Source organism: Oxyura jamaicensis, chromosome 1, assembly GCF_011077185.1.
Source record: "Oxyura jamaicensis isolate SHBP4307 breed ruddy duck chromosome 1, BPBGC_Ojam_1.0, whole genome shotgun sequence".
Taxonomy (NCBI): Eukaryota; Metazoa; Chordata; class Aves; order Anseriformes; family Anatidae; genus Oxyura; species Oxyura jamaicensis.
In genome coordinates this window covers 185,116,249-185,134,577 of record NC_048893.1, presented here as the reverse complement: position 1 = coordinate 185,134,577, position 18,329 = coordinate 185,116,249, and the positions used below count along the sequence as shown (strand labels likewise).

The window sequence follows — 18,329 nt, the reverse complement described above, 5'->3', positions numbered from 1 at the left end:
AGATGACAGCCCTTTATGAGATACTCACTTTAGCCCTGTTCTTAGGAAGGGGCAAGGTCTCAGTCTATCCAAAAATGGCCTGTTGTGCTGTGCCTTTTAAATTTTTAAAAAAGCGTAGCAAAGTTATCTAAATCAAAATGCTTTGGAGAAGAACAATAGAAAAAAGTGTTTCCATCATTTCTTGTTTCATACCTTATTACACTTTCCAAAAGCAGTGGAAAGTCAGGAGAAGTAAAAAAAAATCTTTTGAAAATGCGATACTTCTATTGCATCAAGCTCACAAGTGACTAACATGCACAACAACAAGAATTGAAAAGATACGGACTTCTTTCATTAGCAGTCCAGAGATGACTAGTGGCTAACTGCCTTTTATAACTTTTGACCATTTGTTAATAAAATTATCCCCCAGTTTAATTCTTTGATAATTCAGTTGTATTTTGCGTTCAGTGATTCTAAGAGATATTTAATTGTTGTTTTTTTGGTTGGTTGGTTGGTTTGGTTTGTGATTTTTTAAAAAAAAATTTCATTTGTTAATTCCAATAGGTATAATATTTTATATGATTTTTATTTTTCCAAAGTATCTGCCATTTTATCATTAACATAAGTTGCTATTATTTTGTTATTTGACCTTTCTGAACTCTTATCAAGGGATTATTTAACATTCTGTACAGCAAAACTTGGTTTCATCAAGGTTGTACACCCTTACACATCTAATTTTAACTATATTTGCTGTTTTCTAAATAATCACAGCATATATAATTATATGCTGAATATATAATTATAGAATATATATGCTGAATAAATAATTCATCAGTAGAGGCCTTCTCATATCTCTTGCAGTGTAATTTTGGGAATGCAGGAAGGTTGGGGTATCTTGTTTTCTTCTGAAGAGGGAGTGTTACTGACACTGATTAGCTTTTAGAGACGTTGATACAAATAGGACCAAAGGACTTTTATGTCTCTTTTAGTTGGATGAATTAGTTAAACTGATCATTGCCTTCTCCACCATTTTGTTGTATTATACTTAGAGGGAATTATTATTATTATTGTTACTAAGTATTATTATTATTATATTGTCTTATACTTTATTGAATTTTTTTAGGTATACACAACATTTTGGTTAAGATTTTAAACCATTTATATAAAGAAGTAACATATTTTGATGCCAGAATATTCAAACCACAGTTATGTATCTTTCTTCATTGTTTTCTCATGGCATGAGTTTTTGTGTACTTCTTGAAATTAAGAAATAATTATGTTTGTATTATAAATCTGGAATTACAGGAGTTTATAATAACCTAGTACTTGAAACCCAGCCTCTAAATCCTGTATCTGTTTCTTGCTCTAGTTGGACAAGTACTGGTATAAGGGGGTCCTGTCAATGTGGAAGATAATTTTGGTTAGTTACGTTTCCTGGACTAAGTTACCAGTCACTGACTTTCAAAATCCAAATGAAAAGGAGGTTGGAAGCTTTTGGTGAGAAACAGGACATGAAGTTTTGTGGACTGGGACAGTAATTACTTGACTGCAAGGAAGACCTGAGTTTTCATACAGGTGCAATGAGGCCCATGACTGAAGTCATTGTTCACTACACTAATGCACTCCAATAGTAGATGGAATTTTAACATTGCAAGAGAAATATTTTTATTATTTTCACAAAGATTTTAGACTAAGATTTATTTGTCATTCACTATAAATAATGCTGATGATCCTGTTTTTAGTCCAAACAGGAGCGGTGTGTCCAGTGTTTCTTTTGTTTGTGTTCTGTGAATTTTGGTCCATCACTTGTAAGGTGTGGTCAGTTAAAGCACTCAGGAGGGCAATTCAGGAATATATCCTGTTCTTTTCCCCATGTTCATGAAAAAAAAAATCCCTTTCTCTTTCTGTCATTTTCATTTGAATAGGAAGACAGCTGCCTTCAGATGATACAGAATTCACTGACAGTTGCTCTTGCTCCAATCCTGCTTCATGAGAACTTCAGAAGATAACTAACTGAGGTATTTATTTGTTCTTTTCATTTTTAGAATTTCTACTTTGCAGATACTTGATAGGTAGAAGAACAGACAAAAGACATCAGGAATATAGACCAAGAGGAGTAATCAGACAGGGAAAATAGCTCAGAAGTTCTGTCCATAAAGAGCTACAGTGTCATGTAATCTAATCTCTTTCTATAGCTGGGCACTATGTTAGGATATATATACATATAAATTGAGAAATCAGTTAATTACAGATTTGCCAAAAGTAAACCTTTTAAAGTGCAGTTAAAATGTTGCTTTTGTTTTGGTCTTCTATCCACTTTTATGTGGTCCTCTGCTTATCTCCAAGAATGTACAGTTTTGCAAGAAATTGCTGGACGTGAATGCCCAATCACCTAAACAATGCCTGTCTTGAACCCTTCAGAAGCATCTGACATTTATAGGTTTCTTCCTCTCATACTGAAATGGATTTTTAATTAAAGAAAAGCTTTTGTGTTAACACAATATACAAATGTTTTCATCCCATTTTATTTTTTATTAAGCCATGAGTTTAAATATAAAAGCTATTTGGAAGATATTTATAAATATTTCATTGAAGACTACTTTTCATTTTTGTCAGATGACAATGAATTAATTCATTTGTACAGAAAAGAACTACTCCATTTATGTATATAAACAGTCTGATAAAGGATTAAAGACCACAGAATTCATAAAAGAAAAAAAAATATCTTGTAAGCCTGTGATCAGTTGGATTTGTCAGTCCTAAATTTATGATCTGCAGCTGTTGAATGTCTGATAGAAGCTTCATCTTTTAGAGCATAACAGTGTGAGTGCAGTGCTAGAAAAACAAGGAAACATTCTGCTTTGAGAAATAAAATTGTCCAGACATATGGATGATTATTACAATGCTTCACATAGCATGCATCTACTGGACTTCTATTCTGTAAATCTTACAAATGTATGTTTTAATGGTTTTAAAACTGCAGACAGTTACCAGCATAGATTCTAAAGTATCATAGGTTGAGCAGGAAGGCTGTGGTTCAGTGTTTGAATAGTCAGCTTAATGTGCAGGGCTGAAATTCCTGTTTTCTGCATTTGAAAACTCAGACTTAAATGACACGTAAGAAAGGTGGCTCATAATTTCTAAAAGATCTTCTTAAAACATCTCATATATGAAAATTCTTTTTGTTTGTTTGTTTTATAAGGCTCTTGGTGTTTATATACATTTTTCTTAAATACCAAGAGTTACTTAACTTTTGGGGAAGGTTAGTAATTTTTAATGTAATTGTTATATAAAATTCATATATACTATTATAACTATGTTATAATCTATGTATTTGCTTTTTGAAAGAACTTTATATACCAGCCAGTAGAATAATGGTTAAAATAACATTAATATTAAAATTAGTATTTATCAAAAAATTACTTAAAATTTAGTTGGATGTTACACATGGATTCAGAAAAGACAATAGAAGTCCTTTTGTTTCTAATTTTTTTATTTTGTGCTCTTAACAGTTATGCTAATAGTATTTACATTCAAATTCTGTGAAGTGCTGCATACATTTTAGTAAAGCAGTTGGATTTTTTGATAAAACAGGTTGTGCCATTTTAGTATGCATTATGGATTGGTTCTATCTTATAGTGGGACAGTTCATTTCTAGAGTCAGCACACAACCATTTTAGCAGTGGAATTGGCTGCTTATGTCACAGATTAAAATTAGCTGTGTCTGTATGCCAGAGCAACAGGATGGAATGTAAAACACAGCCAAACATGTGAGCAAATTTTCTTCCAGTGATATTTGGCCAGGCCTAAAATATCTTCCACTCCAGATTTGCAAGTAGTGGAAAAGTTAGACAATTCTCTCCTGGGAAGGGTCTGATTGTAGTTTATTCAGAAGTCCACATTCTTTCAGATCTCTAAGGTAAGTAAGTAGCATATTTTTAGATTTCTTTTTATTCCATATTAAAATGTTAGCATAGTAATGATCAAATTGTTCTTGGTTTTTCTTTGCTTAATCTATGGGTATTTTGACCTTTGCTCCAATCTGATTTTCTGTGCAACATATCAGGCTTTTTCTGTCCTCAATTAAGGATCACGTTGCTGCTTATATGAACCTTTTTAGGGCCTAAATTTAAATTTTAATTTTTATATAGTTATAGATTCTGTTAATTTAACTATGTTTGTTTTAACACTTAGAGGTGGTATTAAGTGGCAAAGTATAAACTTGCACTTGTGTAATATTAAGAAGCTAACTTCTAGTACTTTTTAAATTTTGTACAGTATCTTAGGAGTACATGCAGATATTGCTATATATATATAAATCTGATTTGCAGAAGTACATATCTGATGTCTGTAGTTTGAAGTTTTTCTCCGTTTATCTATCACATACTGAAAGTTAAATTCAGTAAAGAATGGATTCCTCGCTGCTGCTAAACACTTCTTTTTGGCTTGACAGCGTGATACTAACCTTCTGTCTGAGGAACTGTTATCAAAATGAATTACAACTTATTTGGATGTGAATCTAGCTTACTTGCATTAATAAGTAGTGTAAAACTGTGTATACAGAACCCTTTTTACAGGTTTGTAGTCTCCTTGAATTCAAATATACTTTCTCTTGGATGATTTCACTGACTGCAAGAAAATGGCTAAGTAAATATCAGTGGGTTAGTGACATATTGTCAAATGATTTAGTGGAAGATACTTGGTGTGTCTCTGTCAGGTGCTAGCACTGAATATTTAATCATGCATGAGAATGAACTTTGTTATTACCAAAGTATAGGAATGTGATTTGGCTGCATCAACACCAGTCATCTAACCTCCTTTTTATAGAGATAGAGGAGGTTTTACCAGATCTAAAACACATTCTTAAAGAGGTGACAAATCATCTCCTGGCCACTCCATTTTCCATGAAGGGAACCTAGGTAGGTCTGGATGTTATCTGTGATTAGTAAGGTGAATTCTGGTCTGCATAGCTACATCCAAATGGGTGAACCATAGCAACTGTGTGCCAGAGAGCCCTGGAAGGGTTCACTTAGTTAAGGTCTTTGTAGTTTTTGGTTGCAGTGCAGAGTCAGCACTGATGCTACCTTGGCTGAGCTGAATGTCTGTTTCCCATCCAAACAAAGGTGATACACACATATAAGATACAGACCCCCTTTTGATTACATAAGGAAAAACAAATGATCCTGTTACACCACCGGAGAGCACGAACAACTGCATGGAATTAAATTAAGAGTAAAAGGCTCCCAGTCCCCACGTCTCTGTGGCGCAATGGGTTAGCGCGTTCGGCTGTTAACCGAAAGGTTGGTGGTTCAAGCCCACCCAGGGACGGCCTGCAAGGTTTCTCTTCGTGATCTCAGGGGCCTGGCAAACAGCAAAGGCAGGACCCTCAGCTTTAGAACAGCCAGCTCTTTTCACTTCTCTGAATCACGGAACTGATCAGATCTTGAAGGCCATTTTTCTTAGAGCACTGCAGCTCTCCATCCCCGTGTCGAAGAAATCAAGCACGGAAGGCAGGAAAATGGCACGGACCTGATGGGCAAACTGCGGTCTAAGACGGAAATGCAGAGGCAGCAGAAGTGGGGACATAGGGCCTAGGAAGAGCACAGGGATGCTTGTCCACATGTGCAGGGATGGGATCACGAGAGCCAAGGCACAGATGGAACTGAGCTTGGCAATGGATGCAAAGAATTGAAAAAAGTGATTCTAGAGGTACCTTGCTTAAAAAAGAAAGGCCAAAGAGAAGTGTTCCTGTCTGACAAACAAGAAGGGAGAACTGGTAATGACAGACACGGAGAAGGCTGAGGTACTCAACAGGTTCTTTGCTGCATTCTTCACTGCCAGTCAGGCTTCCCACAGCTCTCAAGTCCCTGAGCCTGTGGGCAGGGGCTCAGGCAGCAAAGTCCCTGCTGTAAGCAAAAGCAGGTTTGAGACCAGCTGAACAGGTACAAGTCTATGGGGCCTAAAGCCATGCATCCCAGGGTCCTGAGGGAAGTGGCTGGTGGAGGTGTCAAGCCTCTCTCCATTGTGTTTGAAAAGCCCTGGCAGTCAGGTGAAGTCCCTGGTGACTGGAAAAAGGAAAACATCACTCCAGTTTTAAAAAGGGTCAAAAGGAGGACCCAGGGAACTACAGACCAGTGAGCCTCACTTCTGTGCCTGGGAAAATCATAGTATCATAACATCACAGTATGATTTGGATTGAAATGGTCCTTAAAGACCATCTAATCCCAATGCCCCTGCCATGGGCAGGGACACCTCCCACCAGCCCAGGTTGCCCAAAGCCCCATCCATGGGGCCTTGAGCACCTCTAGGGATGGGGCATCCACAGCTTCTGTGGGCCACCTGTTCCACGGCCTCACCACCCTTTTAATGTATAATCATAAGGCTCCAATAATAGAAGATAAAATACTGAAATAAGTTTGTAATTACACAAATATGTGCAGACACACTTAGTATTGAAGATCTTCATGAAAAAAAAAAAAATGTTCTTATTAATGGGAAAACAGTTTTCAAAGAACAATTGAAAGGAAAAAATGGATAAATTGTATCATACAAACCCAAGCCTCTGCCAAAGGTCAGAGAATAATTTTGTGGTCATATAACTTTCCTCATTTTTACCAGCATTTGAGATTTTTAATGTAAAAAGTAAGGCCTTTTGTATGAGATTCAAATCACAGGTTCTGACATCTTGCAGTTTTTAATTGTTTTGATGTGTTGTAATTAAGTAACCTGGATTTCCTGTGGATTTATTTCTCAAAGTTGATTCTCTTAGATGTTTAATGAGGTTACTGTTGGTTTTCCATGGACATTTACAAGGTGTTTCCTCATGCAGGTGTTGTGATATTTAATAAGTGTCTTCTTGTCCACTGCAGTCTCTCAGCGGAGACTTTAATAGGCTATATTCTACTGTTTCAAGTTTCATTTTCATGAAGCTTGTAGCAATGTATTATTACACCCTAAATTTTTCAATGATTCTAATATCTTTTGGGAAATATTTTGCAGAATATTCTCATTATTATTATTATTATATAGTGGTCTTGATTACTCCTCTCATTGTCTTAATAGTTGATCCAATCTGCAATGTTTCAGATTTCAAGTTTGTTTCAGTACATGGAGGGCATCACAGCTTATCCAAATAAGATATGTCATTGGATATTGGTAGTTAATAGTATTCTCCCATCCCTGCTGGCCTGCTTAAAGTACCTATAAATCAGTAAGAATTTACTTTATTATGGGGCTTGAATTTTACTTGGAAAAACAAGGAAGAAAATAGATTGAATGTTTACAGGCAAAAAGTAACAGGGAGGATTGTTTTAACATCAGCATTCCCTGGGGGCTGAAAAATCACAGGAAGATATTTGGGAGACTGGTAGAAGAGATTGTAGTTACTGTTTGCCTGACTGAAAGTTTTCATTAGTTGATTGGGGTCTGACCTGAATGCCAAACAAGAGAGGGAACATATTGAACACTACCAAAGGTCAGCATGTATGATGCAGATGAGGCTGTTATCAGATTTGGTTCCCTCCACATAGAATCATAGAATGGATGTTCATCCCCTGATCATCCTTATGGCCCTCCTCTGGACTTGCTCTAATACTTCCATGTCCTTCTTGTGCTAGGGCCCCCAGATCTGAACACAGGGCTCCAGGTGGGGTCTCACAAGAGCAGAGCAGAGGGGGAGAATCACCTCCCTTGCCCTGCTGGCCTCACTGCTTTTGGTGCAGCCCAGGATACAGGTGGCTTTCTGGGCTGCAAGCATACATTGCAGGCTCATATTGAGCTTCTTGTCAACCAGCACTCCCAAGTCCTGTTCATAGCTGCTCTCAATCCATACTCCACCCGACCACCACCACATTCCTGTAGTAGTATCCAGGTAAGCCTTGTACCTTGTTGTCACACTGAAAGGCTTCTAACACGTATTCCTGTTCCACAAAAAGACAGACATATTTGAGGGCTAGAGCTGCATGTTGACCCAGAGGGGATCCTCAGCCAAGTTTTATGTAATATGGATGAAGTTTTATGGAGGATGGATATAGTATACAATTTTACATAGATGGAGACAGCTTTATGTACTATGGACAGCTACACAGACCAGGATAGGAGATGGTAGATTTTTGCTGCTCATGCTACGTTTCATTCTGCATGATTTCATGAGTCATTTAACAATTATGTTCAGTGCATGTAAGAAGATAATGCTGGTAAGCAGAAATGCAGTTCATTTAATGCATTATCATAACACAGAAAAAACTGTTAAAAGTTATACTTGATAAAACCATTGTTTGTGTTTTTCTGAGTACCCCAAATCCTTTTTGAATTTTATATTTCATTGAAATTCTGTTAGTAAAAACTTTCTGAGTCTGTGAAAAGTACTTTAAAATATTTCCATATCTTTTATTAATTTTGCTTTTAGTTAAACAGTTATTGAACTGATAGTGCTGTGATTCACAGCTGGTAATTTGCTTTGTTAACTGATTTTAATTATGGTTATGGAAGATAAAGCCATATCCCCTTAGTCATATTGAAAACATCTAAAATGCTAGCTAAATTAAGAACATTAAAATTACTGTCATCCTGTATCAGAAATGCTGAAGTACCCAGTAAAATATGATTTTAACTAAGGAGAAAATTCAACTCTTTAAGTGTAGAATCTTGTCTAGAAGTAATCTTTGAATTTGGGCTGTTGAGTAAGTGAAACATATAAATGGCTAGATAGTAAAATAAGATAGTAAATTTAGCAGAAAGCTAAATTATTTTCTCATCCTTTGCTTTATCAGAAAATTTAATTTTTTGATACCTTTTCATTCACTTTGTGACTTTCTTCAGCATTCCCTTGGAACTTTCTGTCCCTGTTTTACAGTGTCCACTTATGTTTTAGTTTTCTTTCCTGGGTGTACCCATTATTTATCCTTTTCCTTTTATCCTCAAGAGCCTACTCAGTATTGAATTTACTGTACTAAGATCTAGCACCACGTACCTTCATTTTGTAATAAAATTGCACATAGAAAGTTGTGTAGACTTTCCCAGAATGTGAGTTTAGGAAAGCCTAAATTGTGGCTCTTTCTGTTCCTGGAGAAACACTAACATGAGAAGTCACCATTCAGTGAAGTAAATTGTTCTCTTGAAATAGGAGTCTAATTCTACCTGTAATACATGTAGAAAGCAGTCTGGACATGCACATAAGTGACAAAGAACCTTTCTTAACAGCGTATCAGAACTCGTACTTCAGCATGACATTCAGTTTTCTTTGGACCTACAAGAAATAGTTTAGGTAATAGGTCTTAAGCCTCTAATTTTGTTTTCACAACTGTGATACAAATTTCAAAGCTCTGAAACTAGTCATTTGCTCATTGTTCATGGTCACAATTGTAAATAAAACTGTAATGGGTGCATACATAGCAGAAAGCAATTAGTAGACTTTCCTATTACTTTATTCCAAGTTTTTTGTTGTTGCTGTTTTTTTTTTTAAGCTTCTGGGTTGATTCTCTGGTAAAATCTCAGACTATAAAAACTGATAGAAATGCTTAATCTGAATTTAAAAGGTATACACATGCTCTATGAATATTTTTCCCATATATGTCCAAAGAATGACTAGAAACTAGAGACATGCTTCCTGGAGAAGGTAATGTGCTTGTTCTTTGATCGTAACAGAAAATGTTTTCAATTTGCCCGAAGTAGGATCTTTAACATTAAGAAATATGCAAAATATAAGTCTTACTTTTCAGATCACGGTATTAGATTTACTGATGTAAATCAACTTTAATAGAAAGTTAGGAATTTAGTAATAACCATTTATTTCATTTCAGTTAAAATATTTCCTATGAAAAAAAAAACTACTTTGAGAAAGAAAAAGTGTATATGTTATGTTGAATGAGAGATTTTCCTCTGGTTTATTTTGGAATGCATACATACTTTACATGCACTTCTAACTTTTGTTTATGCTTCATTTATTTTTACAGCTGAGTGAAAGATTGGCTATGTATTTTATAACTCTAACATCGTACCTGTTGTTTTTAATCCAGAAAGTAGCATATTGATCAAAAAGAAGTATTTACACATTTTACTGTGTTCTTCATCTTCTGTGTTTTTGCATTATTGCTTTTTCATAGTCACTGAAGAAACAGAGTCGGTTGCTACCTAAACATGCGAAGTCAACATCACCAAAAAAGGCTTCTGCTGTACATGTCATTTGATGATTTCCTTATGTTTCTAATACACATTTAAATGAATCTGTTTTCTCCTGTGTAAATAAGAATGCGTAATAAAGCTTTTATGTTCAGGACTGCAGTGCAAAAGAAGCACATCAGTTTGTGTTCATTAACATTAAAAATTCATCAGAAAAGGGAAGACATTTAAAATATATAATGAGACATAGTATAAATAAGTAAGTATTTTTCTTCCTTCACTACTGAAAAGGAAAGTGAATTACATGTTTAGTTACATGTTTAAGTTTAGTTAATTACATGTTCAAGTTTAGTTACATGTCTTTTTTTAAAAAGGCACAATTAAGGCTTTCTAGAAAAGTCAAATAATTCTTGTTTAATATTTTTAAATATTAATACTTTTAAAATCCTGTCTGTGATCAATCACTTCAATTAGGAAGGGAAAATACAAGGATTAATTTTCATTGCTAGCCTCTGCATCTAGTTCCATTGCTTTTTTCTTCAGCACATTTCCAACCTGCAATTCAAAAAAGCTTCACAGTGTAGCATTATATCTCAATTTAATACAGAAAATCATTTAACAAGGCTAAATGGCCAACTTTTCAAGGTTCTCAACCGATATAGAGGACTGCACTGAAGAAAGGAGTTATCAGTATTTTTGTACATGAGAACCACCAAAATCTGACAGGTCGGTGTGTTTTTTTGGTAAATGGATATCAGAGAATAAAAAGAGTAATCAGAGAAGCAAACATATAACATGTACACAAAAATGAATTATATGTGTTTCTGTTCTTTTGTGGAAGAAACTGGAGAACTTTCTGTGCTAGGACCCCGCCTTGTGGAGTAGTCATCAAAGGATCTATTTCAGATTAGAAGGACTATAAAAAAGCTTATCTATATGGGACATATAGATAAAATACATAGTAATAGTTCAAAATCAGAAGATATTCACTGAAGACATCTAAAAGAACTCCAGAATGAAATAGGTGAATTACTAGTGGTGATAAAAAGGCCATTTGTGAAGCCTGGGAGAATCCTAGATTAATCTAGTCCAACCTTCTGCAGTACTTGATGAGGGACTCCATAGCTGACTCTTAGCAGAACATCACTTGTCCTTTGATCTGTCCTTTCCCATAACCTCTTGAATGTCTCCTTTTCTGTTTCAAAGCAAAACTGTATGTGTTTGACTCACCCCTTTGCAGAGTGCAATCCTCTGTGCCTCCCCAGCCTTTCTCTCCTGAGTGCTTCTAAACCATCCATTGCAACTCTCCAGTCATGTAGCTATCCAACTGTATTTCTGTAATTCCAGAGGGATCATTGCTCTGTGACTGTGCATGGACTTCTTTCTAATTGTCATTTTTTGTTTCCCATGCTGTCTTCATCCGTGTACAGATATTGGAGATGTGCCCTGGTTATGCTGCTTTTATAAGGAAAGGGACACAGCCTTCTCCATCATGCTGCTCCCCATGCATTCACTTCTCATAAGGTTATAGCAATGCTCCCTTGGCACACCTAGTTTAAAGCCTTCAACAAGTTACCAGAAATGCTCTTGCCCCACTTGGTCAGATGGATCCCATCTCTTCTAAACAGTTCTCATTCCTCTGAGATTCCTGTGGTCATAGAAGCCAAATCTCAGCTTCTGACACCAGCTGAGCAATGAGATGTTAACTTGCAGAATGTGTCCACTGCTATATGAACCTTTTTCTTTGACTGGAAGGGCTGAAAAGAAAAAACAGCTGACCCTTTTGCCCTTCACTTTCCCCCAGAAGTCCAAAGTCAGGATCATGCTCAGCATCACCTTTACGAATATCATTGCTGACCACGCGATGAGCCCCAAGAGCCAGATAAGCTTCTGTGTTCCCTCGGCAACACCCTAGGTCTGATCATGCAGCAAGCAGCAAAACTCCAAAAACATCAGGTGAGGTCAGTGGATGGGTGTCTTGATCCCCTCCTAGGGGAAGTCTCCAGTGGTTGTCATCACCTGTCACTTGCTTGTGCAGGTTGTCACCCTCCTTTTTTTTTTTTCACTTAGCTGAAGGACATTTCAAGATCGAATGACTGGGAACAAAAATGGCAGTGATCAGTGCTTACCACTGATAAGTGGTAAGCATAAATCACAGAATCACAGAATCATCTAGGTTGGAAGAGACCTCAAGATCATCAAGTCCAAACTCTGACCTAACACTAACAAGTCCTCCACTAAACCATATCCCTAAGCTCTACATCTAAACGTCTTTTAAAGACCTCCAGGGATGGTGACTCAACCACTTCCCTGGGCAGCCCATTCCAATGCCTAACAACCCTTTTGGTAAAGAAGTTCTTCCTAATATCCAACCTAAACCTCCCCTGGTGCAACTTTAGCCCATTCCCCCTCATCCTGCCACCAAGCATGTGGGAGAATAGACCAACCCCCACCTTGCTACAGCCTCCTTTAAGGTACCTGTGGAGTGTTATAAGGTCATCCCTGAGCCTTCTCTTCTCCAGGCTGAACAATCCCAGCTCCCTCAGCTGCTCCTCATAAGACTTGTTCTCCAGACCCCTCACATTTTTCATTGCCTTTCTCGAGTATCTCGATGTCCTTCTTGTAGCAAGGGGCCCAAAACTGAGAACACAGTACTGGAGGTGCGGCCAGCCAAACATGCTAACCGATTGCGCAAGAGACCATGCTGGGGAGCAGCACTAGCAGCTGCTACCCTAAGCCCAAAAACTGCGTTCACGTCACGGACAGGATTCGAACCTGTGCGGGGAAACCCCATCGGATTTCAAGTCCAACGCCTTAACCACTCGGCCACCGTGACTCAAATGGGGCATCTTTGTTTGCTGTTTCCCACCACTCCTTCTAGATGAAACACCTGCCAACACAGATTCCCAGCGTGTCTCAGAATATTATTGCTGTAATCATAAAAGAGGTACTGTCTGTTTGAATATCTTGTCTGAAATGCTTCATGATTAGAGCTAGTGAGGGCCAGTCATTCCCATCCCATGGCTGTTTGTAACATATAAGAATTCTTGTGTGAGATAATTCAGGGGAATTGTAAGTCAGGTGTTAGGTTAATATTGGTGGATAAGCAGAACATGAAGACAGAAAATCTGCTTATCAGGGACTTCATAAACTACTTTATATGTACCTTGCCATACTTGAGTCATGGTCTGACACTGGATTTTTAGGGTGGTTTTTTTGGCCCCTCTCATTTGAGCAAAATAGCTAGTGTAGGTAGGCCTGAATAGCTTCTTCAGTGGAAGATACGCAGGGTTATACACCTACAGAATAAACCTATCTTGATATTTTGCATAAATAAAAAAACAATAATGGCAGTTTAAGCCAATATGTAACCCTATTTTTATTGTAGTAGGTTAAATGATGACTTTTTTTTAGGTAAGATCAACTACTAAAGAGTTTTTCAAAGGAAGAGTCTCTTAGGAATAAGTTAAATGTAAGCTAGGCAAACAGAGACCATCAGAAGTTTGCAAGCAACCAGGAAAGAATGCTTAAAGTTAGTTCTTGAACAGGAGTACAATGTTCCCTAAGTTTAGACTTCCAGAGGTACTTTGGGCTTGTTCCTAGTCCATTGTCATACAAAGTCACATAGTCTTGCTTAACAAACAAAGGTAATTTCTTACAAATACATCTTTTCTATAGTTGTCTGGCAACTGCTGTATGTTTCAAGACTTGCTAATGATACTATAAATCCAACTGAATGAGATTTTCTCTGGCGGACAGCAGATATTTTAATAGATAAGTGAGAATGCAGAAAGTTCCACAGAGCAGTCTGGAAATGAATGGCAGACTCACATTTCCTCTTTTTTTTTATTTTTGTCTGACACTTTCTTCTAGGTCTGAATATATTACTTTGGCAAGTGCCACGAGTTGTGGTGTAAAAATATGTTATCGAGAGTAATAATTTGAATTTCATGAAATGTCAAATTGTTCATTGGGCTACATAGCCTGATGGAACTATGACATGATGCAAAACAGTTCACTTCCTCCGGACACTCAGAAGGTGACGACAGCCTTTTCCTATTTCGAGGGAGGAATTATTCCCTCTTATAAAATCAAGAACATTTTTCTGAGGCATATATTTGAAACTGCATAACAGATGGCATTCTTGTTCACCACACAGGGATTTTATAATCTCAGTAATCTCCTCAAAAGAATGTGAGTGCAATGTCCATTGAATTTAATCCATATAGGAAAATGATTATTGCTTACTATTTTGGAACTTCTTACTATTTGGTTCAATATATTTAATTAAGACCATTTAAATGGTGTCACAAGCTCTTGTTAACACAAACCAATAAGGGAGAAATAGTTTGCTTAAGTGGACAATGAGGATAACGTTCACTTGAAAGGAGCCAAATTTTATTTTTATTTTTTTGAGTATGCCACATAAGTGCTAGCAAAGGCTAATTCTCAGCTTTGAAGGCAAATGGCATGACACAGCTTGCATCTGTGTAACTGATTTTCATCCCCAGAAAAACAGGAGAGCCCTCATCTGTGCTATGCCCAGGCCATAGCTGTGTCTGGCAGGGTGCCCCGTGGCACAGGCTGAAATATTCCAGGAGCCATGCTATTGGTTGGACAGTATGGATGTTCACAGTACATGCCTTAACCATGTCTAGTTTACTATTCTAGATGTAAGGTATGAAAATTCTTAGCACAGAGGATGTCCTTGGTTAGGAAATAGGTGACAACATGTACCAAAGTATGCATTTCATACCCCATGAAAATCTGACTGAATTTACCTGAGTTTTTAACCCCGAAACTGACAGTTCACCATCCCTGAGAGAAATGCTTCAGGTAGTCTTTTAGAGATGGGTGGCTCAAAGAAACAAGAACTGAGACGGGTCATCCAAGAGTTCAGGACCTGGGAAATGCTAGCAGTAGATGTGACAAAAAGGTTGGAATTATAAATAAATGTAAATATTAAGAGAACAAAAGGAGAGGAGGCTTATTAAGATATAATTGAAAGCATGGAATAGTTGGACAACTATGTTGAAAGTAATAGTCAGAAAATTAGACCAAAGGGAAAGAACCAGAAAAGACATGAGAAAGAAGACTGAGACTGTGTAAAGACGGAAAGGAAGATGCTAAGATTGTAAGAAAATAGAGAAGGAGAAGGAGATTCAACAAAACCTGGGAGAAGCAGCTGACTGGAGAGGAGACCATGTCTGTCTAAAATAAGTAAGAAATGAAGGCTTAATTGCATGGGCAAGGGAAAGACAAAGAACACAGGTAAGGATAGCTTTATATGGAAGAGCTGCTTCAGTTTCTGGAATACACAGAAATAAGACAATCCCGCCAACCAATGGTCAGAAGGGAATCTGGGATTCCTCACCATTATCACGGTCCCACTGTAAATAAATTAGACAGGACATGCTCTGCCATGAAATCTGCTTCTCCCCTAGTGCTGGACCATATACAGGACTGACATCCACTACTGCAACCAGTTTTACCAAGAATGTGTGCTAGATCTAAAGATTCTGCAGATGAGTCAGTTCATTGTAAATACTATGTCATATTGTTTTTTCTTTTTTGTTCTTTTCTGATGTTTTTTTGTGTGTTTTTGCTTGTTTTAAACCTAGAAAGCTACATGAAACAGAAATTGAAAGAATGAGGCTTTCTAAAGGTAGCAAAGCCAAGTACCTAAAGGTTAAAAAAAAAAATACCGATCTGTACTAGTAGATTCACATGCACCTGTGGAAGAGTCAAAAGGTTGTCTGGCATCCACACTATAAGCTCTCTTATTCTCTCAAACAGAGTAGCCACATCCATATTATCACCATATGGTGAAAAATATCATCCATACCATCCATATTATTATAAATTATAATAAAGCAATTACAGTGTTAAATGTCTGCTAAGTGCTTTTAAAAACACAGCCCATACAGAAGTTATGATGGTTGGCTTCAAACAGAGATAAGGAGACTGGCATGGAAATAACTATTTCTGTCTCCTCCATAGGTTTGTAATTACTTCATCTATTTTTAAACATCAGGTTTTTTAGGGTAGAGGAGGACTTCCTTATGAGCTAATTTGTGTTCTTGGCAAAGAATATCTTGTGTCTAGTTCAGAAACTGCTGACTGTTAAGCTACAAAATTCCCATCTGCTTCAGTGCTAGTTTTCTGGGATTTAGTGTGTTCTGTTACAGGAAAAATACTTGAATTGTTTCTTCTGTTTTTAAAGCCTTGAAGAGCTGATTTGTGTAAGAAATTGCATTAGTTTAGTAAACAATTTCAGTGTCAAGTATTGTAGAACCACAAAAGTAATAAGCTCAGAGAACAGAGATCAAAAGAGAACAGTTTGAACTCCAGTATTGGAAATATAATTAGTGTATGAAAAAGCAGATGAAGAAAAGAAGGGTCAATAATTTTTTACATAGTACTTTAATAATTTATAAGACTTTATAATGATTCAAGTTTATTTTAATAAGTATCTTTCCATTAGAAACATGTTCTAGTACTTAGTTCGTGATGGTTTATTTCTCCTTTTTTACCTTTATTTCAATGAATGTTAATTGGTTAAAAACATTTTTGTTGAATTTTAATATCTGTGATTATTACATGATATTAATGTAATATTCCTGTAATATTAATGACAGGACAGGGGGAATGGTTTTAAAGTAAAAGAGGGGAGATTAGAGGTTAGGAGAAAATTCTTCACTCAGAGGGTGGTGAGGCCCTGGCACAGATTGCCCAGAGAAGCTGTGGATGCCCCATCCCTGGAGGTGTTCAAGGCCAGGTTAGATGAGGCCCTGGTCAACCTGATCCAGTGGGTGCCATCCCTGCCTGTGGCAGGGGTTGGAACTAGATGATCTTTGAGGTCCCTTCCAACCCAAGCCATTCTGTGATTCTATAATTGCAACTTCAAAATATTTTCAAAAATATTGTTAAGTGCTGAAATCAATCAACTTCTCATCTCAAGTTATATTGCCAGTTGTTCCTACTGCTGTTGACTGTCTGACTTCAGGTGTTCCTAGATGTTGGTATGACTATATATCTATTTTTAATATTCATGTTTTACTTCTGATTTCAACTGATTGTCATGCTGCCTAATATAGTTATTTTTTTTTAGTTATTTAAATTGGATGCCTGGGATACATCACATATCATAAGAACATAAACTATATGTTGTAGATGGTAAATATCCCAACCCTGCCTGGTAACTGAAACAGTTTTTTGGTATTACAGATATGGAGTTACACTTTATATGTAGTAAGGTATATAATAAATAATTCTATTATTTGTTATTTTATTCAGAGTTATGCCCATTAAGGTGCTTTCAAAGTACCCTAAGAATTCAATGCTAGACTTTTTCAATGGGTTGCCATAAAAAGGCTGATCAGAAGGGTCTTGTCTTAGTACCTTGTCGTGTGCATATCTATTCTGAATAAGAAAATAATTTAGCTGATTTAGAGAGATTATAGTAAAAGTTCAGTAATTTTACCAGCCATCTTCTGTCTGTTTATCTTCTTGCAGTGTCTGCTAATACCTGGATCACATTGTAAAGATGTGTTACTTGTAAAGCATAAAAGCCCAAAGGGAAACCTTCCACTTTGACCTGAAGAAAAGCCTTTTGATACCTGGAAAGATCAAATGATCAGAATAAGAGAGCTGCAGTATTCAGTTCTCAGTGTAATTTATAATCCTGTAAAGATTATAAGATTATAAACATTATAAGATCCTCAAGTCATCCATGTGGTTTTAATTTTGTTATGTCCTTTTTAGTGAGAAAGCCCTTTACAGAGCAGGCAAAATGTATACTGTTCTTATTTTCCTTACAGACAGGATTTTTAGTAACTTTAAAGAACAGAATTATAGAATGGCTTGGGCTGGGATCATAGAATGGCTTCCTGCTTTTAGTTGAAAACTGTTCCACCTTGTCCTATCAATACCCGCCTGCGCAAAATGTTGTTTGTTGTTCTCCATCTTTTTTATAGGCCCCCTTTAAGTACTGAAAGGCCACAATGAGGTCTCCTTAGAGCCCCCTCTTCTCCAGGGATGAACAATCCCAACTTCCTCAGCCTGTTTCCACAGGAGAGAGAGGTGCTCCAGTCTCTCAATCATCTTTGTGTCTCTCCTCTGGACCCGCTCTATTAAGTCTACATCCTTCTTGTGCTGGGAGCCTCAGACCTGGATGCAGCACTCCAAGTGGGGCCTTATTTGTGTAATTACAAGCTTATTCCAGAATGGGT

General features: G+C 36.9%; 1 protein-coding gene and 2 non-coding genes across 7 annotated transcripts in view; 2 read left to right on the top strand and 1 right to left on the bottom strand.

Moving 5' to 3' along the window:
• SGCG (sarcoglycan gamma) overlaps positions 1–18,329 on the top strand; it is a 136,530-nt gene that overhangs the window by 40,849 nt on the left and 77,352 nt on the right. For 2 of the 5 annotated variants that reach the window (XM_035326329.1, XM_035326326.1), the window contains exon 2: positions 1,905–1,997. The gene's annotated coding sequence lies outside the window, so the exon portion shown is untranslated. Of the gene's footprint in view, positions 1–1,904; positions 1,998–3,778; positions 3,899–18,329 lie in introns of those variants that run through there. The other 3 variants (XM_035326320.1, XM_035326341.1, XM_035326335.1) reach the window with 3 other exon arrangements.
• Positions 5,234–5,307, top strand: TRNAN-GUU. Its single transcript has one exon. It is a non-coding gene; the product is annotated as a tRNA-Asn (tRNA).
• TRNAS-UGA lies at positions 12,853–12,934 on the bottom strand. The gene has a single exon. It is a non-coding gene; the product is annotated as a tRNA-Ser (tRNA).